At 42.0% G+C, this 25,977-nt stretch overlaps 1 pseudogene; it reads left to right on the top strand.

Moving 5' to 3' along the window:
• The first annotated feature begins 380 nt into the window (after positions 1 to 380).
• Positions 381 to 25,977, top strand: part of LOC100349706 (large ribosomal subunit protein uL3-like) — a 41,753-nt pseudogene continuing 16,156 nt past the window's right edge.

The raw sequence follows: 25,977 nt of genomic DNA, 5'->3' as shown, positions 1-25,977 counted from the left end.
AAAATACTACCTCTTTCAAGTGGCGCAGGCATTTATCCTAAGAGTTAACATGACAATTGGAAATCCCAATTGGAAATCTCATATCAGAGGGCCAGGGTTTGAATCCTGACTCCAGGTCCCTGCTAATGCGGGTTGGCAGCAGACAATGGCTCAAGTAGACAGATCCCTGACACCCTTGTGGGAGTCTCAGATTGGGCTCCCAGCTCCCAGCATTTGGGGAAGGAACCACAAATGAGAGCTCTCTCTGTCTGTGTTTATCTTTTTCTTTCTGTCTCTCTCTGCCTCTATCTCTCTCTCTCAAATGAACAAATAAAATTTAATAAATAAATAAATGAAGCTTTTGTCAGGTAATTCTAAAATTTCTATCATTTGGCAGCAGGATGTCCCACGGGGAGTTCTTGACTCATAGACACAAGTCCCTGGGTTCCTTGCTTCGGAAGCACAGCTGCAGGCTTGACGCCTCCAAGCCGGTGCACCTCACAGCCATGCTGAGCTACAAGACCGGCATGATTCACATCGTGCAGGAAGTTGGTGAGCCGGGATCCCAGATGAACAAGAAGGAAGTTGTGGAGGCTCTAACCAGTGTGGAGACACTGCCCAGGGTGCTTGTAGGCATCGTGGGCTATGTGGAAACCCCTCAAGGCCTCTGGATCTTCCAGGCCATCTTTGGGGCCAGCATTGTGGCATAGCGGTAAAACACTGCCTGCAGTACTGGCATCCATATGTGCACCAGTTCATGTCCTGGCTGCTCCACTTACAGTCCAGCTCCCTGCTAATGTGCCTGGGAAAAGCAGTGCTTGGGCCTCTGCTCAAGTGCCACCAATGTGGGAGACCTGGATGAGGCTCTTGGCTCCTGGCTTCAGCCTGACTCAGCACTGGCCATTGCAGCCATCTAGGCAGTGAACCAGTGAAAGACCTCTTCTCTCCCTCTCTCTGTCGCTCTGTGTGTGTGTGTGTATGTGTGTGTCGTTTCCTCTCTCCATAAGTCTTTCAAAATAAATTAAAAAGAAAAAGACCATCTTTGCCAAGCATATCAATTATGAGTGAAAAGGCATTTTTACAAGAACTAGCATAAGCCAAAAAAGTAGACCTTACCGCGTATGGCAGACATGGCGGCAAGAAGCATCTGGAGAAGGACTTCAACAGCATGAAGCACTGCCGGGTCATGCACATCATCACTGCTCCTGTTTCTTCCACAGCAGCAGAAGACCCACCCGACAGAAATCCAGGTGAACAGGGACACCATTGCTCATAGCTAAAAAACTGGATTGGACCTATGAATGGCTGCAGCAGCAGATCCTGTGAATCAAGTGTTACCCAGGATGAAATGACTGATGTCATTGTTGTGTCCCAAGACAAAGGCTACAAAGAGGCCACCAGCTGCTGGCACACCAAGAAGCTGCCCCACAAGACCCATCGAGGCTGTGAAAATTGCTTGTATTTGGAGCATGGCACCCTGGAAGTGTGCCTTTCCCTGTGGCATGGGCTGGGCAGAAAGGCTACTACACCACATGGAGATCAACAGTATCTACCAAATTGGGCAGGGCTACCTGATGGAGGAAGGGAAACTGACCAGAAACAATGCCTCCAGATGGGTACAATCAAAACAACTTGGTCCTGGCACAAAAATAGACATGTGGACCAATGGAGCAGAATAGAACCTCAGAAACGAATCCACACATCTACAACCAACTAACCTTTGACAAATGACTAAAAATCACTCCCTGGAGAAAAGAGAATATCTTAAGAAATGGTGTTGGGAAAATTGGATCTCCACATGTGGAGGTACACCCTATACAAAAGTCCACTCACAACTGATCAGACATCTAAACCTAAGACCTGAAACCATCAAATTACTAGAGGAAAACAGGCGGAAATACTGTAAGACATCAGCACAGGAAAAGACGTCTTTGAAAAGACCCCAGAAGCAAAGGCAATAAAAACAAAAATAAACAAATGGGTCTACATCAGACTAAGAAGCCTCTTCAAGGCAAAGAAATCATGAAAGTGACAGGCAACCAACAGAATGGGAGAAAATATTACCAAACTATTTGTCTGATAAAGGTTTAATATCCAGAATATATATAAGGAGCTCTAGAAGCTCAACAGCACAAAACAAGCAATCCAATTAGGAAATGGGCAAAGGACAGGTGCAGGCATTTTTCAAAGATGCAAATGGATAACAGACACGTGAAAAGATGCTCAGGAAATGCAAATAAAAACCACAATGGAGTTCTACCTCACCCCAGTTAGAATTGGCTATTATCCAAAAATCAAAAAATAATAAGTGGTGGTGAGTTTGTGGAGAAAGAGGTACCTTATTATACTGTTGTTGGGAACATAAACTGGTACAGCCATTATGGAAGACAGAATGGAGACTCCTCAGAAATTAAAAAAAAAAATCTACCATATGACCCCAGGCATTCCACTACTGGGAATACACCCAAAGCAAATGAAATCAGTGCTTGTAGCTTCATGTTTATAGCAACTCAATTCACAATAACTAAGACAATGAATCAACCCATATGCCCAACAACTGATGACTGTGTAAAGAAATGTGTTATATATACTCTATGGAATACTACTCAGCTGTTAAAAATGAAGTACTGTCTTCTGCCACAGAATGGATGCATTTAGAGACCAGCATGTCTAGTGAAATGAGCCAATCTCAAAAAGAAAAAAAATCATATGTTTTCTCTGATTTACAGTGGCTAATATCGATAGCACCCCAAAAAAACCATAATAAAACATGAATGAAACTGCCACCATGGGATTTGCCTTTTGTTTATAACACTTGTCTGTATTATTGATGAACTGTGGTGTTTCTATTTTCAATGTGTTCAACTCTAGTGGAGCATTATGCCTGTGATTATAGAGTAAATAAAAAATACGTTATCACAAAAGTTAAAAAAAGAAAAAATAGGAACAAGAAGGGAGGGAAGGAAGTATCATTATATTCCTTTTTAAAATATTTATTTATTAACTTGAGAGGCAGAGTTACAGACAGAGAGAGGGAGAGACAGTGAGAGAGGTCTTCTATCCACTGGTTCACTCCCCAGATGGCCACAATGGCTGGAGCTTGGCTTGATCTGAAGCCAGAAGCCAGGAGCTTCCTCCGGGTCTCCCACGTGGGTGCAGGGGCCCAAGCACTTGGGCCATCTTCCACTGCTTTGCCAGGCCATCAGCAGAGAGCTGGATTGGAAGAGGAGCAGCCAGGATTTGAATCGGTGCCCATACGAGATGTCGGCACTGCAGGTGGATGCTTAACCACAGCACCGGCCCCAGTATCATTATATTCTTAGAATTATATCTATGAATTACTTGAAATATTTTCTCTTTAAATTAATGAAAAAAATTTTAAAGAAAATAACAACTGAAAATAAAAGAATAACCTCTCTACCGACTGCGACCTAACAATAACATCAAACCTCTGGGTGGCTTTATCCACAAAAGGGAATTGACCCATGACTTTATCACATTGAGAGGCTGTGTGGTAAAGACCAACAAGTGAGTGTTCACTCTCCACAAGTCCCTGCTGTTGCAGACAGAATGGCTGACCCTGGAGAAGGCTGATCTGAAGTTTATTGACACCACTTCCAAGTTTGGCCGTGGCTGCTTCTGGACTGTGGAGGAGTAGAAGGCATTCATGGGACCACTTAACACAAAGACTGAATCACCAAGGAAGAAGGAGTTTAATGTCAGGAACAGACTGTGCAGCTGGTGGGATCTCAACAGAACTTACTTTCCAGTGGGAGAAAAGAAATTTCTATCATCTTGGTGCAGATACGTATTGATAGTCTTTTTTTAATTCAATTTGAGATCATTTTGGTTCTTCAAACTATTCTTAGTGATTTTTGATTGAAAGTTGGACATTTTCATGTGTTATGAAACTTGAGATCCTATTTTAAACCTGTGTAAGCTCTTTCTGACACCTCCCTGCTGTCTTGTGATCAGTGGGAGTAGAAGTTCAGATTCTTCTCAGCCTCCTCTGACACTGTGTGTTGAGGGCTCCTTGCTACTGCCAAACAGAAGAGTGATTCCAGCTCCCCATGCAGTCTCCACTGCCACTGGGATGGGATGACCTCATTACTACTAGGCTATTGGGAAAGTTCCAACTCTCCATTTGTCCTGCTTCTGCACCTACACATGGTGAGATGAAGGGCACTTGCCAACTGCTAGATGCAGTGGAAGTCCAAGTGCACCATGAGGTCTCCACTGATGCTGCAAGGCATGAATCCAAGCTCCCTGCTTGGCCTTCTCTGGCAGCTCCTCTTTAGGGTGATGTTGGAGTGCTTTATATACTCTCACTTTTGGTGGCACGGGTGGGCATGGGCCATGGTGTTGGGTTGGAGTGGAGAAGCTGTTGTCTAAGTATTTTCTATCTTGTTTCCTCTTTCCTAGACTTTTTGGGCCTTTTTCCTCCATCTGCATCCATTATTATTTCCAGGTTCTCAGCTCAGTATTTTCAGCTCCATAGGCAGCATATGTGAGACCAAAGGAAAATCCAGAGAACTCATCATCTCGTTGCACACCAGAACCAGAGGTTCCTACCTGACCTTCTCAAATTTCTTAGTCCACCTGTGTTTTTTTTTTTTAAACATTGGCCGAACTACATCCATTCCAGGAAGATTTTTTTTTAAGATTTATATACTTATTTATTTGAAAGGCAGAGCTACAGAGAGGCAGAAGGAGAGAGAAAAAGAGAGAGAGAGAGAGAGAGATCTTCTATCTGCTGGTTCATTCCCCAGATGGTCACAACAGCTGGAGCTGAGCATATCTGAAGCCAAGAGCCTGGAGCTTCTTCCAGGTCTCCCACATAGCTGCAGGGACCCAAGTACTTGGACCGTCTTCTACTGCTTTCCCAAGCCATAGCAGAGAGCTGGATTGGAAGTGGAGCAACTGAATCTCCAATCAGTACCCATATGGGCAGCTGGTGCCGCAGGTGGAGGCTTAGCCTACAGCACAGGCCCCCTCACTCTATTTAGTTAGTTTTTTGATTCTTTATTTCTGTCAGCTGTGGTTTGTGATTTCTGAGCACAGGTTTTCACATCCTTTGTCAATTTTGTCCCCAAGCGTTTTTGTAGGATTTGATGTTATTGTAAGTGGTATTAGCTTTTAAATTTCAATTGCAATTGTGCATTATACATTTTATTGTACCGTTTATTTTTCTGTATTGATCTTGTATTCTGCAACTTTGCTAACATCCCTTATTTGTTCCAATAGTTTTTGTAGATTCTTCAGGATTGGCTGTGTAGAAGATCATGTCACCTGCCAATAAAGAGAGCATACCTCTTCCTTTTCAATCTAAATGTCTTTCATTTCTTTTTCTTGCTTTTGCTGGCTAAGACCTCTAACAAAAGGTTCAATAGAAGTGGTAAGAATAGACAGGCTTATTTCCTTCCTTATCTCAGGAAGAAAGTATTCAGTCTTTCACCATTAACCGTGGTGCTAGTTGTATGCCTTTTTGTAGTTGCCCTTTATTGGGTCAAGAAAATTCTCTTTATTACCAAGCTTACTGGGGGATTCTCTTTAAAATCACAACTAGATGTTGAATTCTGTCAAATGCTTTTTATGCATTTATTGAAATGCTCATGCGGTTTTTCCTTTTCCTGTTAATAAGGTGAGTTACATTATTTGATTTTCAAATGTTCAATGAGCTTTGCATTTCTGGCAAAAGAACACATTTACCTTTGAAAAGAGTTAAGGGACTATCTTTTGCAAACAGAGGATTAAGATAAAGGCCACCCATAAAATGAGATCTTCCTTTTTCAATTAGGATGAAGTGCCCAGGAGTGACAGAAGACAACTGGCAGCACTTATAGGCCTGAAGCAAGCTGGGCACAGTTCCTGTATCACACAGCAGAACCCAAGCAGAAATTAGAAATGTGTGAGATCATTTGATCATTGGGGTCTCTAGGACCAAAACGATGAGCACCTCTGTAGTGCTAGTGGCTCGGTGGGATTGGATGCTATGGCTCTGTCACATACGACTTATTGCAATCGCTATGGAGAAACTCACAGCCCACTCCTCAATTCCAAGGCCTGAGTCGATTCACACCAAGAGCTCCTGGAAGAAAGAGGGGGCCAAGGGAATACTGAATAATAGTACTAAGTTCATAAATGGGTATTAGAAATCTCCCTTGCCATGGCCAATGGGACTAGAGCCCAGGGTAACAGATGAATAAGGAAATGAAAATACAAGAGCCACTCAAAAATTATTGGACTCTAGCTTTGAGCCAGCAAGAATTCCTTGGAAATTCAAAAATGTGCTATGATCCACTGGTTAGAGTGTGGGCTTATCAACCACAGTGCCGGCCATCTCGCTCTCTTTCTCTCTTTCCTTCCCCCCTCATTTCTCCTCACCTTCCTCCCTCTACCCTTTTCTTCTTTCCTCCCCCCTTACTTGTCTTTTCCCACCCCCTCTCCTCCCTCTGACTCCTCTCTCTCTCTCATACTAGAACAAAAGAAATGGTTGAAGCTCAGTCACTGTAGCTGTGTCACCCTGCAGAGAAAGCTGCTGGCTGTCCATGAATATCCATGTTCCCATCTTCAAAGTAAGCAAAGCTTCTCCAACGATAGCCACACAGGCTAGACTATTGGGTAAAAAGAGGTAAGTTTATTTTTACAGTCAGTGAACTGGAAGGTCTTGCCTACAGCCCTAACACATACGGTAGTGGTCAGTTACTTTCTTTGATCTCAGGTAGAGCGTCTAATCTTTCTGTCAAGTCAGTGATCTCTATATCCAGTATAGTGATTGCGATTTTGAATACCCTCTAAGCAAATACCATCATCAGTCTTCAGTCATTGCGTTAGCTGAATGGGAATTAGTAGGCAGTCCTTGAAAGCAATGCTCTATGACAGGAGGCCCAAGCTCCAGCAGAGCCCACCGGTTGCTGCCAGTTTTGGGCTCCTCTCCTCCCATAACAGATTGTCCATACTTAGCTGAACATGTGGCTGTCTAGATGCCTTTGAAACGAAGTGTTTGACTCCTTCCTAGCCAATGGGACATAAACAGAAGCAAGTGTGCAGCTTCTAGGTCGTGCTTCTTAATGATGGGGGAATGCCCTTCCCTTGCTCTGTTTGGGATGCAAATATGGTGAGTGACATCTCGTCCTAGAGGGCCAGGGAAGCAGAGTTTGCAGGGGGGGAGAAAAATCAAATAGCCTTTTATTGCTAGAGTTGCACATACTTTGCAGAAGGTCTTCAGAAAGTTCATGAAAAATGCATTTGGATTTTTTAAAGATTGATTTTATTTATTTGAAAGAGCAATAGAGAGAGCTAGAGAGTGAGAGAGAGGAAAGAGAGAGAGAGAGAGATCTTCCACCTGATGGTTCACTCCCCAAATGGCTGCAATGGCTGGGGTGGACCAGGCCGAAGCCAGGAGCCCAGAACTCCATCCAGGTCTCCCACATGTATGGTAGGGGTCTGAGTACTTGGACCATCTTCCAATACTTTCCCAGGCACATCAGCAGGGAGCTGGGTTGGAAGCAGAGCAGCCAGGACTCAAACCTGTGCTCCATCTGATGTGGGATGCTAGTATCCCAGAGAGCATCTTAACTCACTGCACCACAATGCCGGCTGCTCAACCCACTTTTACACCACAATAAACTTACCCTTTGATTTCATTTTCCACGAACTTTTCAAAGTACCTTCATAGGTAATATAATATAGACATGGCACCATATAATGCCATCATATAATATAGACTCTTAGTACCAGGGACTTTTGTGAGAGACAGGAAAACTTTCTAGTTTATTTGCTATATGTTTGGGCAGGACGTTGCGGGGGCCAAGGGGTTGGGGGCACAAGATTCTGTCCGACCGGATGCACACATCATGTTCTCAAAATCAAACTGAGACACTGACAGGGAAACTCAAATGTGTGGACTGAGAGAAGCAGAAGGCCTTGGCCTCAGCAAGGCCACTGGCTCATGAGCTGACATGGCAGGCTCATCCCCTTCTCTGGGTCTCAACTTTTCTATCAGTGTAGCCTCTGCCAGGCCGGACAGCCATGATTAAGATGAGACCATACCATGCCAAACACACAGTGAAAAAGCAACAGGCAAAATCAAGACCTGCCAGAGGTGAACAAATTGAAAACGTTGTCAAAACACATATTATAAGGTCAACGTCCTGCCCTTTCTATTCCCCACCCTTGGTGTTGTTCTCCAAGACATTTGTGTTTGTGAATAAATCTTGCACATTCAGTGCCAAAATTCCATCTGCCTCCTCCTGCTGAGAAGTCATAATGCCATGTTTATGACACCAAGCTCGGTTTCCATGGGGATGATTGTGTCAATGTAATTCCAGCATTATGACTTCTGGGTGTGCTTGAGAAGATGGGTGAAAGCAATGGAAAATCTGCAGATCTCTACATCTGCTGTCACCCTGATGACTGACAACATCACGTCCACAAGACCCAGGCCCACCCAAAGCTGAGATCACTCCTCTTAGTGCTGAAAAGGACACTTAACCCCTGAGCTCTTCCTCCTTGGAGTTTTTGATCTGCATCCTTTTTAATGTTTTCATCTAGTTTTTAATACCACATAATTTGCATGATGCAACTGCAAGGCTTTTATCTGCTCCATTTCATTGCGTACATCTTTCATCTGGGTGGGGACCACATTAAGCTCATTTTGAATAATGGCTTCTATTATTTAAATCCATTTCTCAAATTCAATTTTACTAAGAAACTATCACTCCTACTCCATCAGCAAATATGGAAAGTTATATGTAGAGGTCCCTCCTGAAATTTTCCACAGAGTAAAATAATGTCACCCATTTAAGTGCATGCTTTGGGCACTGCAAATTCTGAGTGAGTACAATTTTCCACAGTTCTATTTAATATCAAAGTTAGGATTCTTTAAAAATTGCCGATTATAAAAGTAACTCATGTTTACTATAAGCAAAACACTGAAGAATCTAAGGTAGAAAACAGTGTTTGATGCAAAAACATTGCCATGTATTTTCCAGATTTTTAAGCATAAAGAGCAAGGAATAGTTACATAAATTAAATTATATGATGCTGTACCAGACAGGATTTTCCAAAGATGGCCACAACATCGTGCCTAATCCTGTGCATCTCCTGCAAGCGTTCTTGTCTCTCGCCTGGCAAGAAATGCTTTTTTTCTTAGTACCCTTGAATCTGAGCAGGCTTTTGGATCGGGTCAATCAATAGCATACTGCTCACATAATGCTATGCTACTTCTGTGCCTTGCTGTATTAGTCAGCTTTTTGTCACTGTAGTACTTAAGGCAACTTAACTATGTAAGAGGAAGAGATGTCTTTGGCTCAGAGTTCTGAAGTTCAAGGTCTGGCAGCCCCATTGATTTGACCTCTGGTGGTGACCTTTGTGCTGGCAGAGTCCTGCGGTGGCACAGGCATCACATGGTGAGAGGGAGGAAGCATGCATGTCTGTGTGTCTGTCTTCACCCTTACAAAGCCTCCAGAATTCAAAGAAGGGGCTCCCCACTAACCTCATCCAATTCAATCCCTTACCAAACACCCCGTCTCTCAATACCACAACTGGGATAAGTTTTCACTCCCTCAGTACCAATAACTTATGGCTTAGGTTTAAATTTCTGCATGAGTTTGGGGGTCAAATATTCAAATAATAGCAATATTTCATAACTTGCCTGACCACTTCCATTTCATGTTTCTTGAAAACCAGCCACCTGTAAGAAGTGTATTATCCTGAGCCCACCTTCACACTGTGAGGAAGCCCAGAAAATCCTGGGAGATGAGATTTCTCCTCGGGAGGGAAAGAAACCAAAGTATGCCAAGGCACCAGAAGCAAAAGTGAAGAAGCCACTTTGGAAGAGATCCTTCTGTCCCAGCTGACTCCATGTGAGTCAGAGACAAACCATGGATCTGAGCCCTTCTTGACTGTTAACCAGAAGCGGATTTAGCTGCTGATGCTGGTTGTAACATTAACAATAGGTAACAAACACATGCTTTGAGTGGATTTTTGTGTTAAACAAAACCCACCTCATCTCTTTTAGTGAATATCACAGTACTCTGGTATAATCACTTAGCATATGTTAATTAACTCACCCCTGGTAGGAATACGTTCAGACTATTTTCCCTTTTATTGTGCTGCATGAACATTTCTTTACATATATCTGTGTGCACCTGTCTGTTTTCAAGGGTGAATCCTTGTGAGTCCTATTACTAGGCCAAAATAGAACTCAGAAATTACATTTTGATATCTGCCACCTGATTATATTTCAGAAATGTACAAATGTATTTGCACACCCGAAGTATAGGACAGTTTTTCTTTCCAACACTTTCATCATCACTGGATTTTATCAAAATTTATAATCTTAGTCACTTTATTGAGATATACATAATTCCATTTTTGCTATTCATTCCTTGTATTTGATAAAGTGTTTATTTACAAAATATAATCCTGAAGTCATTTTAAAGTTTAGTTTCTTTATATAATACTTTTAATTTCTATAAATTTTATATAAATTGTCTTTTTAATGAATATTATAACATACATATTATTGCTACTCAAAAGTATTTCCATTCTTCTTCCCTTTGCAGAGAAGCACAGGAGAAATAAATTTTCCCAATGCCTTGAATTTTTATACAACCATGTGCCTTGTTTTGAAAAAAAAAAAAAAAGCAAAATGACAGACACCAATTCCCAGAGAAAACCTTTAATGATTACTGGTGCACAATCCTGGGTTCTCTTGACCTCTGCCACACTGATCAGGAAAACATGTGTTGATAGGAAGATTCCATAAGACCTAAATGGCCTTGAAGGCTAAGGCAACACATTGAGAAAATTGCCTGGAAACTCTCCCAGGTCTTCGTACTTTGCAAGGGCAAGAAATAAAATGTTGTTTGGTTGGACTGTGTGTTGCCTCCCTCGACTTCTTTTGTTTTTTGTTTGTTTTTTGTTTTTTTGACAGGCAGAGTTAGAGAGAGAGACACAGAAAAGTCTTCCTTTTCCATTGGTTCACCCCCTAAATGGCCGCTACGGCCAGCACTGCACCGATCCAAAGCCAGATCTTTAATTTAAGACATTTCTCTTTGTTAATGTAGCTACTTAATGCTATTAACTTCCCCCTTAATATTGATTTTGCTGCATCTCACAGGTTTTTTTTAATTTTTTAAAATTTTTTTGATAGGCAGAGTTAGTGAGAGAGAGAGAGAGAGAGAGACAAAGGTCTTCCTTCCATTGGTTTACCCCCCAAATGGCCGCTACAGCAGCGCTGATCGGAAGCCAGGAGCCAGGTGCTTCTTCCTGGTCTCCCATGTGGGTGCAGGGCCCAAGCACTTGGGCCATCCTCCACTGCCTTCCTAGGCCACAGCAGAGAGCTGGACTGGAAGAGGAGCAACCGGGACAGAACTGGCACCCCAACTGGGACTAGAACCCGGGGTGCCGGCGCCGCAGGTGGAGGATTAGCCAAGTGAGCCGCGGTTCTACTCACACACATATATCAACACACCAAATATGGGTCAGCTCACAGAAGCATTTAAAAATCTGCTATAGGTCTTTGGATATTTTCTCTTCATGTTCACAGTACTATACAAATATACATACCTTTGTATGTAAAGTGGAATTTTAGTCATTGTTTTACAAAAAAAGGAAACAATTTTGCAGCCTTTTCTGCATATTGTATTTCTTAATCAATAATAGGCAGCAGGTGAGCCTTTGCCTTAGCAGTTTAAACTGTAGTCAAGATGCCCACATCCCACATGGGAGTGCCTAGATTCAATGTCCAGAGGTGTGGCTCCCCACTCCAGCTTCCTGCCAATGAAGACCCTGGTAGGCAGCAGATTATGTCTCAAATAATTGGGTTCCTGCCATCCACATGAGAGACCTGGATTGAGTTCCTGGCTCCTGCATCTGTCCTAGCTCAGCCTGAGATGCTGTAAGCATTTAAGGAGTAAACCAATGGATAGGGGAGCATCTCTTCTCCCCCCACTTCCAAATTTAAGAAATTAAAAAAATAAATTGTAGAGGGACTGGCATTGTGGTGGAGTTGATTAAACCCGTGCCTGCAATGTCAGCATCCTTTATGGGAACTGGTTGGAGTCTTGGCTGCTCCACTTTCAACCAAGATCCCTGCTAATGCACCTGGGAAAGCAGTGGAGGATGGCCTAAGTGCTTGGGCACTTGTCACTCATGTGGGAAACTCTCATGGAGTTCCAGGCTCTTGGCTTCAGCCTGCTCCAGCTCCAGCCATTATGGCCATTTGGGAGTGAACCAGTGGATGGAAGATTCTCTCTCTCTCTCTCTCTCTCTCTCTCTCTCCCCCCCCCCTTCCTCTTCCTCTCCCTCTCCTTCTGTCTGTAACTCTGCCTTTCAAATAAATAAATACGTATTTTAAAAGTAAAGGAATGGTAGAATAAAGCCACCTACTGTAGCTCTAATTCACTCATTTTACTGTTTGTTCAATAGAATGTAGTACATGTGCAATAGAATTTATTAAACCAATACTCCCCTCTTGACAGGCATCCACTTTGATCTAGTTTTGTGCCTTAAAAACAATGCTGCAATAAACATTTTGTGCATTAACATGTCCGTCAATACATCTGCTTTTATTTCTATTGGCATTTTTGGGAGAAGCCTGGAAGGTTAAATGATATATGCGCTTTCATTTTTCACAGATGCTACCAGATTACTTCTGCCACAGGCCATGACAGCGCACATTTCTGCCGAAATATGAGTGCATTCTTCTCTTTAAATTCTTAGGAATATTAAGTGTTATAGCTCTTTCTAATGAATGTAAACTCGAATCTCATGGCTCCTTCAATTTGCATTCTCTCGACTTTAACCTTCTTTTTCACATCTGAGGCCATTTACTCAGCTCATCTGTGACTTTTCCTTAACCATTTTTTAAAAAAGATTTATTTTATTTATTTGAAAGGCAAAGTGACAGAGAGGGGAGGGAGGGAGAGAGAGAAAGACAAGAGAGGGTGAGTGAGAGAGAGAGAGAGAGAATCTTCCATTTGCTATTTACTCCCCAAATAGCCACAACTGCCAGGGCTGGGCCAGACTAAATCCAGGAGCCTAGAACTCTATCCAGGTCTTCCACGTGGGAGCCAGGGGTCCAAGTACTTGGGTCATCCTCTTCTGCTTTCCCAGGTGTGTTAGCAGGGAGCTGGAATTTTTAGCTGCCATTTCTCTGATGGTTAATGATGCTGAGAACCTTTCATTTGCTTCTTGGCTATTCACTTGTCTTCATTTGTAAAATGTCTATTCCAAAATTGGGTCCTTATTTTACAAAGACCTTATGCCTTGCTTCTAATTGGGTTGCTTGACTCCTTATTTTTGAGTTATAAGAATACTTGGTAGTTTCTAGGTTCAAATCCTTTGATGTGTGCTTTGTACATTCTAGATACAAGTTCTTAGCCTGATGTATGTTTTGCAACAGACTTTCTCCTAGTCTATGTCTTGCCTTTTTTAAAAACAGTGTTTCTTAAAATCCAAAAGCTTTTAAATTTGATGGAAGTTGATTTCTGTTTTTAATTTATACATTAAGCTTTTGGTATGTCACTCAACAAAGATGTTTTCTTCTGGAAGTTTTACAGTGTCAGGTCTGTGATCCACTGGGGCTAATTTTTTCTATAGTGTTAGATGGGGTGCTGGTTTACTTTATGGATGTGAATGTACACTTGTTAGCACCAGAGACTGAAAACACTGTATTTTCCTCCTTTTCTTTGGCACTCAATTCACCACATGTAAGTGTGGATCTATTTCTGGACTCTGTTTTGCTTCATGTGTCTCTATGACTTTCCTTATGCCAATCTTGATTGCTGCTGATTTACACTAAAGTCTAAGTCTTCCACATTGATTTTTCTCTCTCTTTTTTTTTTTTTTTTTTTTTTTTTGACAGGCAGAGTGGACAGTGAGAGAGAGAGACAGAGAAAAAGGTCTTCTTTTGCCATTGGTTCACCCTCCAATGGCCGCCGTGGCCAGTGCGCTGTGTCCGGCACACTGCGCTGATCCGAAGCCAGGAGCCAGGTGCTTCTCCTGGCCTCCCATGGGGTGCAGGGCCCAAGCACTTGGGCCATCCTCCACTGCACTCCCTGGCCACAGCAGAGAGCTGGCCTGGAAGAGGGGCAACCGGGACAGAATCCGGCGCCTCTACTGGGACTAGAACCCGGGGTGCCAGCACCGCAGGTGTAGGATTAGCGTATTGAACCGCGGCACCAGCCTTTTTTTTTTTTTTTTTTTTTTTTTTTTTTTTTTTTTTGGACAGGCAGAGTGGACAGTGAGAGAGAGAGAGAGTGGAGAGAGAGAGAGAGGTCTTCCTTTTCCATTGGTTCACCCCCCCAGTGGCTGCTGCAGCCAGCGCATTGCAGCCAGCGCACCACGCAGATCCAAAGCCAGGAGCCAGGTGCTTCTTCCTGGTCTCCCGTGTGGGTGCAGGGCCCAAAGACTTGGGCCATCCTCCACTGCACTCCCGGGCCACAGCAGAGAGCTGGACTGGAAGAGGAGCAACCGGGACAGAATCCAGCACCCCGACCCGGACTAGAACCTTGGGTGCTGGGGCCACAGGCGGAGGATTAGCCTAGTGAGCCACAGCACCGGCCTTGATTTTTCATTTTCTAAGTTCATTGCCTTCCTTTATAAATTTATAAATCTGGGTTGGTTCCAGGTCTTAGCTATTGTGAATTGAGCTGCAATAAACATTAAGGTGCAGACAGCTTTTTTGTTTGCCAATTTAATTTCCTTTTGGTAAATTCCAAGGAGTGGGATGGCTGGGTTGAATGGTAGGGTTAGACTTGTATAAAGAAATTATGGGACATGTACTCTATAGAATACTATACAGCAGTCAAAAACAATGAAATCCAGTCATTTGCAACAAGATGGAGGAATTTGGAAAACATCATGCTGAGCAAATTAAGCCAGTCCCAAAGGGACAAATATCATATGTTCTCCCTGATTGGCGACAACTAACTGAGCACCAAAGGGGAAACCTGTTGAAGTAAAATGGACACTATGAGAAACAGTGACTTGATCAGCTCTTGTCCTGACTGTTGATGTACAATGTAATACTTTATCCATGTTAGTAGTTTTTTTTTGTTCTAGTAAAATTGGTTGAACTCTGTAATTAACACACAATTATTATTAGGTTTTTAAATTTTAACTGAAAAGTGATCCCTGTTAGGAATTTGGAAAACATTATGCTGGGTGAAATAAGCCAGTCCCAAAGGGACAAATACCATATGTTCTCCCTGATCAGTGACAACTAACTGAACACCAAAAAGGAAACCTGTTAAAGTGAAATGAACACTATGAGAAATGGTGACTTGATTAGCCCTTGCCCTGACTGTTGATGAACAACTTAATACGTTATCCCTCTTAGTATTTTTTTGTTTATTTGTTCCACTTAATACTTTTGGTTGAATACTGTAATCAATACACAGTTATTCTCAAGTGTTGAAACTTAACTGAAAAGTGATCGCTGTTAAATATAAGAGTGGGAGTAAGAGAGGGAAGAGATGTGCAATTCGGGACATGCTCAAGCTGACTTACCTCAAACCACCTACATGAAAGATCTCCGCGAGTGAGATCCCAATGGAAAGAACAGGTCATCAAAGAAGGAGGTACCTTTCTCTGAAGGGAGGAGAGAACTTCCACTTTGACTATGACCTTGTCTAAATATGATCAGAGTCAGCGAACTCAAAAGGCTTCCATAGCCTTGGCAACTCATGACAAGACCCTAGGGTGATTACTGATGCCATAAACAAGAGTGTCAACTTGTTAAGTCAACAACAGGAGTCACTGTGCACTTACTCCTCATGTAGGATCTCTGTCCTTAATGTGCTGTACATTGTGATTTAATGCTATAACGAGTACTCAAACAGTATTTTTCACTTTGTGTTTCTATGGGGGTGCAAACTGTTGAAATCTTTACTTAATATATGCTAAACTGGTCTTCTGTATATAAAGAGAATTGAAAATGAATCTTGATGTGAATGGAAGGGGGGAGGGAGAGGGAAAGGGGAGGGTTGTGGGTGGGAGGGAAGCTGGGGTGGGGAAAGCCATTGTAATCCATAAGCTGTACTTTGGAAATTTATATTCATTAAATAAAAGTTTAAAAAAATTATAAATCTGCTGGATTTGTCAAAAGCCTAGAGCATTTCATTTTTTCGGACCCTGGAGCATCCTGGTTATGGAGCCCAGACTGGAAGGATGCGGTTACTGAGTGATCCCAGATTAGATGGACTCCCAGGGAACAGATTTACCTTCCTACATGAAACAATGAACAACTTAACACAACATATATTAAAGAACGTTTCTCACGACACTGGGCAGTAGATAAAAAAAGAACAATGGGGTCGGTGCCATGGCTCACTTGGCTAATCCTCCACCTGGGGCACCGGCATCCCATATGGGTGCTGGGTTCTAGTCCCAGTTGCTCCTCTTCCAGTCCAGCTCTCTGCTGTGGCACAGAAGGGCAGTGGAGGATGGCCCAAGTGCTTGGGCCCTGCACCCGCATGGGAGACCAGGAAGAAGCACCTGGCTCCTGGCTTCGGATCAGCGCAGCATTGCGCCAGCGGTAGCGGCCATTTGGGGGGTGAACCAACAGAAGGAAGACCTTTCTCTCTGTCTCTCTCTCTCTCAATGTCTATACCTGTCCAAAAAAAAAAAAAAAAAAAAAAAAAAAGAACAGTGACTCCTGAGAGATGAAATACAAATAAGGTGAGCCCCACAATTGCCCTAGCGACGACTGGACAGAATTTCCAGGCACAGTACAGGGAAAGACAGTCCAGGTGGAGCACAACAACCTGCCCATACTGAAGAGAAAGAGGAAGGCTGGGGACCACGGGGGCTGCTGAGCAGCTAGAATCACAGGGCAAGGTGCTGAAGAGGAGAGCCATCGAGAAGGAGAATGCCAGAGATCTCCAGAGTCCTAGCACACATCAGCACGTGCGCATGAGAGAAATACCAAAAGGAGTAAAGGGAAAACTCCTTCCAAAGAACTGGAAGAGTGCCTGCTCACATGGTCTGGAGTGGAAAACTCCTCAGAATTACAGGTACTCATAGAAGGCTCAAAACAGCTTTTGTCTCCTGGTGTAGAAAATATTACCATAGACTCAATGTTGCTGTCTTCCCTTCTAACGAAGCTTAAAGCAAGACCCAACAGAACCAAATTGTTTCCAATTATCTTAGCATCCAAAAATAAAGTCCAAGGATATTTATAGCAACACAGTAAGGTACAGCACCGAACAAGAAAATTTCGCAGAGCTGACATACACTCAAACATCATGAAGCATGCAAAGTAGCACAAATACAACCCATAATAAGAAAAGCCAAGCAATCAAACTGACCCAGAAATGACACTGGTAATACAGTTAGCAGACAAAACACTTAAACAGTCATTATGACTGCATTCCATATGTTCAAGAAGCTATGGGAAGGTTGAACGTGCTAAGTAGGGATATGGAAATATTTAAAACACAAAAATGAAAATACCCAAATTGAATGTTTATCTTTTTTTCAGTCCTCTTCTGTTCGGTTTGGATAATATTTATCACTCTGTCTTCAAATACACTTAACTTTCGTCTCTCATATCCAGTTGGATTTTTAAGCACATCCAGTGAATTTGTAATTTCAGAAATATTATTTTTTCAGCCATAAAATTTCTATTTTTTATGATACAATTTCCTTATCTGTGCTGCAATTTTCATTCACTGAAAATAGTTTTATTTTATTTAATTGAGGAGTGAGACTATTTGTAGCCTCTTGAGAATATGTTTGTATGTCTGATACTTTAGATTACATCCTGGACATTATGAATGTTAGATTGTGAAAATTCTGGATTCTGCTTTTTTTGTCTTATGAACGTCTCTTACTTCCCCCTTTGTTTTGGCAGGTCATTTTCTTGCCAGGGCATAAACTTCAAACCGTCTCTGGAACAGTAGCTCCAGGCTGTGTGCAGGTCTCTGGTGTTCGCCTGAGATGCGAGGAGTCTTCTGCACATGCGTGGACTGAGGCAGCTGGACATGTGGGCCCCCAGGCCCGCCCAATCTCTCCAGTGTTCCACCGTCAGTGTGCTGGTTCTCCAGGCTGCAGGGAAGGCAGGCTTGTTCAAGCTCCCCCAACCCCGCACCTTGTGGAGGCGCGGAGACAGGCGCTTTGTGGAGCCTCTTACATCCCATTGGTCAGGTAAGTAGGCACGTGCTCCTAGAGACACCTGCTGCTCGGCACTGTCCCAGGCTTTCAGGTCTCTCCCTGTGTATTATTATGTTTAGGGTTTGCATTTGTTTTCTGCAGTAGGAGAAAGGGTAGAGCGGATGAAATGTCCAGAATGGCCTGAGTCCACCATAACTGGAACCCTGGGGGAGACTGAGGAACTTGCTTTCGGAAAGGATTAAGTTGAGAGTCAGTCTAGTTGGGTGGAAAACTATTCTAGCACATTTACTAAATAATCCATATAATTTTCCTCATAGAATTAACCGTGTTTGTTATATGTTAAATTCTCTACCACTGCTACTTATTTTGAAGCCTGTTTTGTATTTCTGTCTATTTCTGTCTATTCCCATACAAATGTGACATTTGCCTAAAAGGCAAATTCTCCATCATGGTTATTCTTCATAGTTTGTACAAATTATTCTTAGGCACTTGCTATATATATATATATATATATATATATATAGTATATATTCTAGGATTAGAATATATATATATATATATTAGGATTATTTGTCCATATCTTTGAAAGCATTTTATTAATTGGAATTGCATGAGGTTCATATACCCATTTAGGGAGGACAGATCCTTAAAGTAAGTCTTCCCATCCAAGGACAGTTTCCTCTGGGAGATCATCTATCAGCAGTGAATTTTCTTATTCTGTTTACCAGTTTCTTTTTTTCTTTTTTTTCATTGATTTTTTTTAACTTTTATTTAATGAATATAAATTTCCAAAGTACAGCTTATGGATTACAATGGCTTCCCCCCACCCATAACTTCCCTCCCACCCACAACCTTTCCCTTTCCCTCTCCCTCTCCCCTTCCATTCACATCAAGATTCATTTTCAATTCTCTTTATATACAGAAGATCAGCTTAGTATATATTAAGTAAAGATTTCAACAGTTTGCACCCCCATAGAAACACAAAGTGAAAAATACTGTTTGAGTACTCGTTATAGCATTAAATCACAATGTACAGCACATTAAGGACAGAGATCCTACATGAGGAGTAAGTGCACAGTGACTCCTGTTGTTGACTTAACAAATTGACACTCTTGTTTATGGCATCAGTAATCTCCCTAGGCTCCAGTCATGAGTTGCCAAGGCTATGGAAGCCTTTTGAGTTCACCAACTCTGATCATATTTAGACAAGGTCATAGTCAGAGTGGAAGTTCTCTCCTCCCTTCAGAGAAAGGTACCTCCTTCTTTGATGACCTGTTCTTTCCACTGGAATCTCACTCATGGAGATCTTTCATTTAGGTCATTTTTTTTCCCCAGAGTGTCTTGGCTTTCCATGCCTGAAATACTCTCATGGCTCATTGAGGATTTGGTTTGCATTTCCCTGATGGCTAGTGATACTGAGTATTTTTCCATGTATTTTCTGGCCATTTAGATTTCTCATTTTGAGAAATGTCTATTCAAATCCTTTGCCCATTTCTTTATTTTTAAAAAGATTTATTTATTTATGTGAAAGGCTGAGTTACAGAGAGTCAGAGAGAGAAAGAGAGAGAGAGAAAGGTGTCTTCCATCTGCTGGTTTCTTCCCCAAATGCCTGCAATGTCCAGAGCTGGGCTGATCTGAAGCCAGGAGCCAGGAGGTTCCTCCTGGTCTCCCACGTGGGCGCAGGGGCCAAAGACTTGGGCCGTCTTCTACTGCTTTCCCAGGCTGTAGCGGAGAGTTGGACTGGAAATGGAGCAGTGGGGACACAAACTGGCGCCCGTTTTGGATATCGGCACTGCAGGCAGCTGCTTTACCTGCTATGCCATAGCGCAGGCCCCCCTGCACATTTCTTAACTGAATTGCTTGAGCTTTTTCTTGTTGAGGGTTTTGAGTACCTTACATATTCTAGATATGAACCCTTAGGCAGGTGAATAGTTTGAAAATGTTTGCTCCCATTCTGTCCATTGTCTTTTCACTCTCTTAACTGTTTCCTTTGCTGTAGAGAAAAACTTCTTCATTTGATAAAATTTCGTTTGTCTATTTTTGTTTTTGTTGCCTGTTTTTCTTATCAAAAAGAAAATCACTGCCTATGCCAGTTTCTTGAAGTGTCTCCCATATGTTTCTTCTAGTAGTTTCATAGTTTTGGGTCTTACATTTATATCTTTGATCCATTTCAGATTGGTTTTCACATAGGGTGACAGGTGGGGGAGTGAATCTTGTCTTCTGCCTACAATGTCTAGTTTTCCCAGCACCTGGTCTTTAGTGGAAGACTTTTTGTTTTGTTATTTCAAAGATTTATTTATCTGATATGCAGAGTTACAGAGAGAGAGAGAGAGAGAGAGAGAGAGAGAGACAGCAAGAGAGAGGTCTTCCACCTGCTGGTGCGCTACCCATGTGGTCACAATGGCTAGGCATAAGCCAGGCTTAAGTCAGGAGGCTGGAACTCCACGTAGGTCTCCTGTGTGGCTGCAGGTTCATGTCCCATCTGCTCTGCTTCTAATCTCACTTCCTGCTATGGCTTGGCAAAAGCATTGGAAGATGTGCCAAGTGTTTGAGCCTCTGCCACCTACGAGGGAGACCCAGATGAAGCTTCTAGCTCCTGGTTTCTGCCTGGTTCATCCCTGGCAGTTGAGGCCATCTAGGGAGTGACCCAGAAATTATAAGATCTCTCTTTCTGTCTCTCTCCCTCCTCCCAGTCTGTAACTCTGACTTCCAAATAAATAAACCAATCTTTTTTTAAAAATGCATACTTTTTTAGTTTTCCCAAGACTTTCCCATCTCCAGGGTATGTTTGTGGCACCTTTCTCAAATATCAGTTGATTTTAGATGCCTGGAGTTATTTCTGGGCCGTCTGTTCCATCCATGTGTGTGTGTATGTTTGTAAGCCAGTACCACACTGTGTTTGTTACAATAGTGCTATAGTGTGTCTTGAGATCTGGTATTGTGCTGCCTTCAGCTTTATCCTTTTAGTTCAAGATTGCTTTGTCTATTTGTAGTCTTTAGTGCTTCCATTTCAATTTTAGGGGTTTTTTTCTAGTTCTTTGAATAATGTCATCTGTCTGATGTGGGAACTGTGTTGAATCTGTAAATCATCTTGGGTAATATGGACATTTTAATAATATTCATTCTTCCAATCTATGAAGATGGGAAGTCTTTCCATTTCTTTATGTCTTATTCAATTTCGTTCATTACTGCTTTGTAACTTTCTTTGTAGAGGTCTTTCACATTCTTGGTTAAATTTATTGCAAGGTATTTTCTAAAATTTTATTTTATTTTTGCTGTCATGAATGACGTAGTTCTTATAAGTTCTTTGTCAATGAGTTTATTATTAGTGTATAAAAATTCTATCAGTTTTGTGTTTTGGTTTTGTATCCTGTAACTTTACTGAATTCAGTTATCAATTCCAATCGTCTTGTGGTGCAGACTTTTGGTTTCTCTGAACATAGACTGATGACATCTGCAAACAGTGATAATTTGATTTCTTCCTTTCCTGTTTGTATGATTTGTATTTCCTTTTCTTGCATAGTGGCTCTAGCTAAAACTTACAATACTACATCAGATAAAAGTAGTAAAAGTGGGTGTTCTTATCTGGTTACAGACCTTAGAGGAAATTCTTTCAGTTTTTCCCCATTCAAGAAGAAGTTGTCTATGGGTTTGTCATATATTGTTTTCATTATGATCAAGTATATCTCATTTGTTCAAGCTTTTCATTATGAGAATTGAATTTTATTCAATGCTTTTTCTACATCTACTGAAATTATCAGAATATTTTTATCCTTCATTCTGTTGCTGTGATATATTGCATTTATTGATTTACATGTGTTGACCTATCTACATTTATCCCTAGGATAAAGCTCAATGAATCATCATGGATGATCTTTTTCATATGTTAGATTCAGTTTGCTAGTATTTTGTTAAGAATTTTTGCATCTATCTTCATTGGGGATATTGGCTATAGTTTTCTTTTTGTTGTTGCAGTGTTGTTGTGTCCTTGTCTGACTAGGGAATTAAGGTACTGGTTTCAGTGAATGAGTTTAGAAAGGACCTCCCTACCCCTGCTTTTAAATTCTTTGAATAGTTTAAGAAGAACTGGTGTTAGTTCTTCCTTAAAATTTTGGTAGGACTCAACAGTGAAGCCATCTAGTCCTTGGCTTTTCTTTGTTGGGAGATTTTTATTATCAATTCATTAGTTGTTATTGGTCTATTCATATTTTCTATGTCTTCATCACTTTGGGTAGTTAGATTTATCCAGAAATGTATCCATTTTTGTAAGATTTGCAATTTGTTGACATATAGTTGTGCATAATAGTCCTTAATGATTCTTTGTATTGGTATTAATTATGTATCCCTTTTCATCCCTGATTTTAATTGAGTCTTCTTTTTTTTCTTTGTTTACCCAAGGGTTTGTCATCTTTATTTGTCATATCACAATACTGACTCTGCATTTCATTGACCTTTATTGTTCTTTAGTTTCATCTATTTCTTCTCTAATCATCATTATTTTATTTGCTTCTACTAACATTGGATTTGATTTGTTCTTGTTTTTATAAGTCCTTGAAATTCACTGTTAAATTGTTTATATTTTTCTGTCTTTTTATGTCAGTGCTTAATGCTATACACTTCCCTGTTAGTATTGCTTTTTCTGTATCCCATCAGTTTTACTACATTCTGTTTCCATTTTCATTAGTTTCAAAGAATTTTTCATTTCCCTTTTCATTTCTTCAATGTCCCGCTGTTCATTTAGGAGCATGTTGCTCAGTCTTTGTGTATTTGTATTATTTCTAGTTTCTTTTGTTGTTGATTTCTAGTGTTAGTCTATTGTAGTTAGAAAAGATACATGGGGCTGGTGCTGTGGCGCAGTGGGTTAAAACCCTGGCCTGAAGCACCAGCATCCCATATGGGCACCGGTTGGAGTCCTGGCTGCTCCATTTCCAATCCAGCTCTCTGCTGTGGCCTGGAAAAGCAGTAGAAGATGGCCCAAGTGCTTGGGCCCCTGCACCCACGTGGGAGACCCGGAAGAAGCTCCTGGCTTCTGGCTTCAGATCAGCGCATTTCCGGCTATTGCGGCCATCTAGCGAGTGAACTAGCAGATGGAGGACCTCTCTGCCTCTACCTCTCTCTCTGTAACTCTTTCAAATAAATAAAATAAATCTTAGAAAAAAAGAAAAGATATATGATCTGATTTTGATTTTTTTTAATTTGTTGAGAATTGTTCTGTGGCCTAATATACAGTCTGTCCCTGAGACTATTATGTGTGCTAAGAATGTATATTGTGCAGCTGTTTGTTGAAATGTTCCATAAATATTTGTGACGTCTGTTTGGTTTGTAATGTAGTTTAACTCAGATGTTTTTCTTGATGGTCTCTTCATTGATGAAAGTGGGGTATCAAAGTCCCCCACTATTATTGTATTGGGGTTTATTCCTCCCTTTAGTTTTTATAATGTTTGTTTTATAAAATTGTCTGCATTGGCATTGGGTACATATATATTTGCAATCATCATATCTTCTTGTTGAATTGATCCCTCGATCATGACCTTCTTTATCTCTTTTAAGTTTTTGTTTTAAAGTCTTTTTTGTCTGGAATAAGTATAGCTACTTCTGCTTGCTTTGGTTTCCATTTGCATGGAATATCTTTTTCTGTCCCTTCATGTTCAGTCTGTGCATGCCTTTATGGGAGAGTTCCTTGCAGGGAGCATATTGTTGGGTCTTGTATGTTCATCCATTCAGCCAGTCTGTATCTTTTAACATGAGTATTGAGTCCATTTGTATTCAAAGTTATTAAAGATGAGTAATGGCTTGTTTCTGTCATTTTTCTTTAAAATTTTTTTCTGCAAATTTTGAACATGCTTTGTCATTTTCCTGTTGGGTTTCACACTTTCACATATGTTCAAAGGCAGCTATCTTTCTTTACTTATGTACATAGGACACCTTTAAACATCTTTTGTAAAGTTGATCTGGTGGTGATAAATTCCTTTTGTTTTTGATCATCTTGTAAAGTCTTTCTTATTTATTTATGAGAGTTAGCTTTGCTAGGCGATGTATTCTTGGTTGACAGTTCCATTCTTTCAGAACTTGGACTGTATCACTCTGCTGCCTTCTGGCCTGTAAGGGTGCTGGGGCCAGGATCCCCTGCTGCTCTGCACCCCATCCATTTTATTGCAGAGTGCTGCATGCGCTGGGGTGCTGGGGTCACCATGGCTCGGTGGGTCCAATCGGCCCTGTGAGGCTGCAATTCTTTGTGATAGCGTGGAAGAATGTCTGCAGGGCCCCAGAGATGGGGGCGTGCAGGGGTTGCTGCTCCCTAGGGCAGCAGGGAGTCTGACAGTGATTTCTCCAGACGGCGTCACACTGCTACGAACTTGTGCTCTCAAGGTTGCTCTTCTCTGACCCACAATCACCATGATGTCTCCAGGCAGCTGCCATCACTGGGCTCCTACTCTGCGGTATCTGTGGGTCCTCGCCGAGCTAGAATTGCCCGAGAAAGGCATTCATGGGCTCTGCTGAGGTTCTCCTCTTTACTCCTCCTGCTGCATGGATTCCCCTCCACCACAGGGCTGAGCCACTTGCCAGTGGCTTTGTTCCTCGCTCTGTGCTGCCATCCCGGTCCCCTGTCCTACCATGCTCCTGTCATTCCTGCCTTCTTCAGGCTCCCACCTTGAAATGCAGCCACTTCCTTGTGGTTGGGTTCTTCTCCGTGAGAGAAGAAGAACAGGAGTGAGTACTGGGCACCTCTATTTGGCCACCGGGAATCTCTCCCATAAGGAAGATTGTATTCTGATCTTCAAATAGGTCCTAGCCTCTAAAAAGAAATTCTTAATTTTAAAATTTCATTCTAAAACTAAATAACTTTTCTATTTTGTTTTAGGGGAATACGAGACAAAGAGACAGAGCTTCTCTCTGCTGTTCCACTTCCCATATACTCAGAAGAGCCAGGGCTGGATCAAGGCCAAAGCTGGGAGAGCCAGGGACACAATCCCAGTCGCTCCTGTGGTTTTCAGAAACCCAACCACCCGAGCCATCACCACTGCCTGCAAGGGTCCTCACTAGCAGGAAGCTGGAGTCAGGAGCCAGAACAAGGAATTGAACTCAGGCATCCTGATACAGAACATTGGCATCCCAACCAACATCCTAACTGCTGGGCCAGAACCCTACCCCAACCTATCATTTATGAACAAGATTTCTCATTTTTAGGTACTGATTTCTAGGGTAATAAAATTCATTTTTTAAAGTATTTATTTATTTATTTGAAAGGCAGAAAAGTTACAGAGAGAGAAAAAGAGGCAGAGAGATGTTCCATCTGCTGGTTCACTCCCCAAATGGCTACAATTGCTGGGGCTGTGCCAATCTGAAACCAGGAGCCCTGAGCTTCCTCCAGGTCTCCCACCTGGGTGCAGAGACCTAAACACTTGGACCATTGCATTAGCAGGGAGATGGGTCAGAAGTGGAGCAGCTGGGACTTGAACCAGCACCCATGTGGGATGCAAGCACTGCAGACGGTGGCCCAACCTGCTGTGCCAGAGCCCTAGAATTCATTTTTTATCATTTTTATACCACCTTTCCAAATGTTGATAACTTCAAAAAAAAAAAAAAAAAAGTAAAACCCCACATAAGCTAATCTTTGATTTCTTAAGTTTGAAGATAACCTTTAATTAATTTATTTATTTATTGGACAGGCAGAGTGGACAGTGAGAGAGAGAGAGAGGCAGAGAGAAAGGTCTTCCTTTGCTGTTGGTTCACCCTCCAATGGCCGCCGCGGCCGGCGCGCTGCAGCTGGCGCACTGCGCTGATCCGAAGCCAGGAGCCAGGTGCTTCTCCTGGTCTCCCATGGGGTTCAGGGCCCAAGCACTTGGGCCATCCTCCACTGCACTTCCCTGGCCA

Source organism: Oryctolagus cuniculus, chromosome 18, assembly GCF_964237555.1.
Source record: "Oryctolagus cuniculus chromosome 18, mOryCun1.1, whole genome shotgun sequence".
Lineage (NCBI taxonomy): Eukaryota > Metazoa > Chordata > Mammalia > Lagomorpha > Leporidae > Oryctolagus > Oryctolagus cuniculus.
This window is presented reverse-complemented; position numbering and strand designations above follow the sequence as displayed.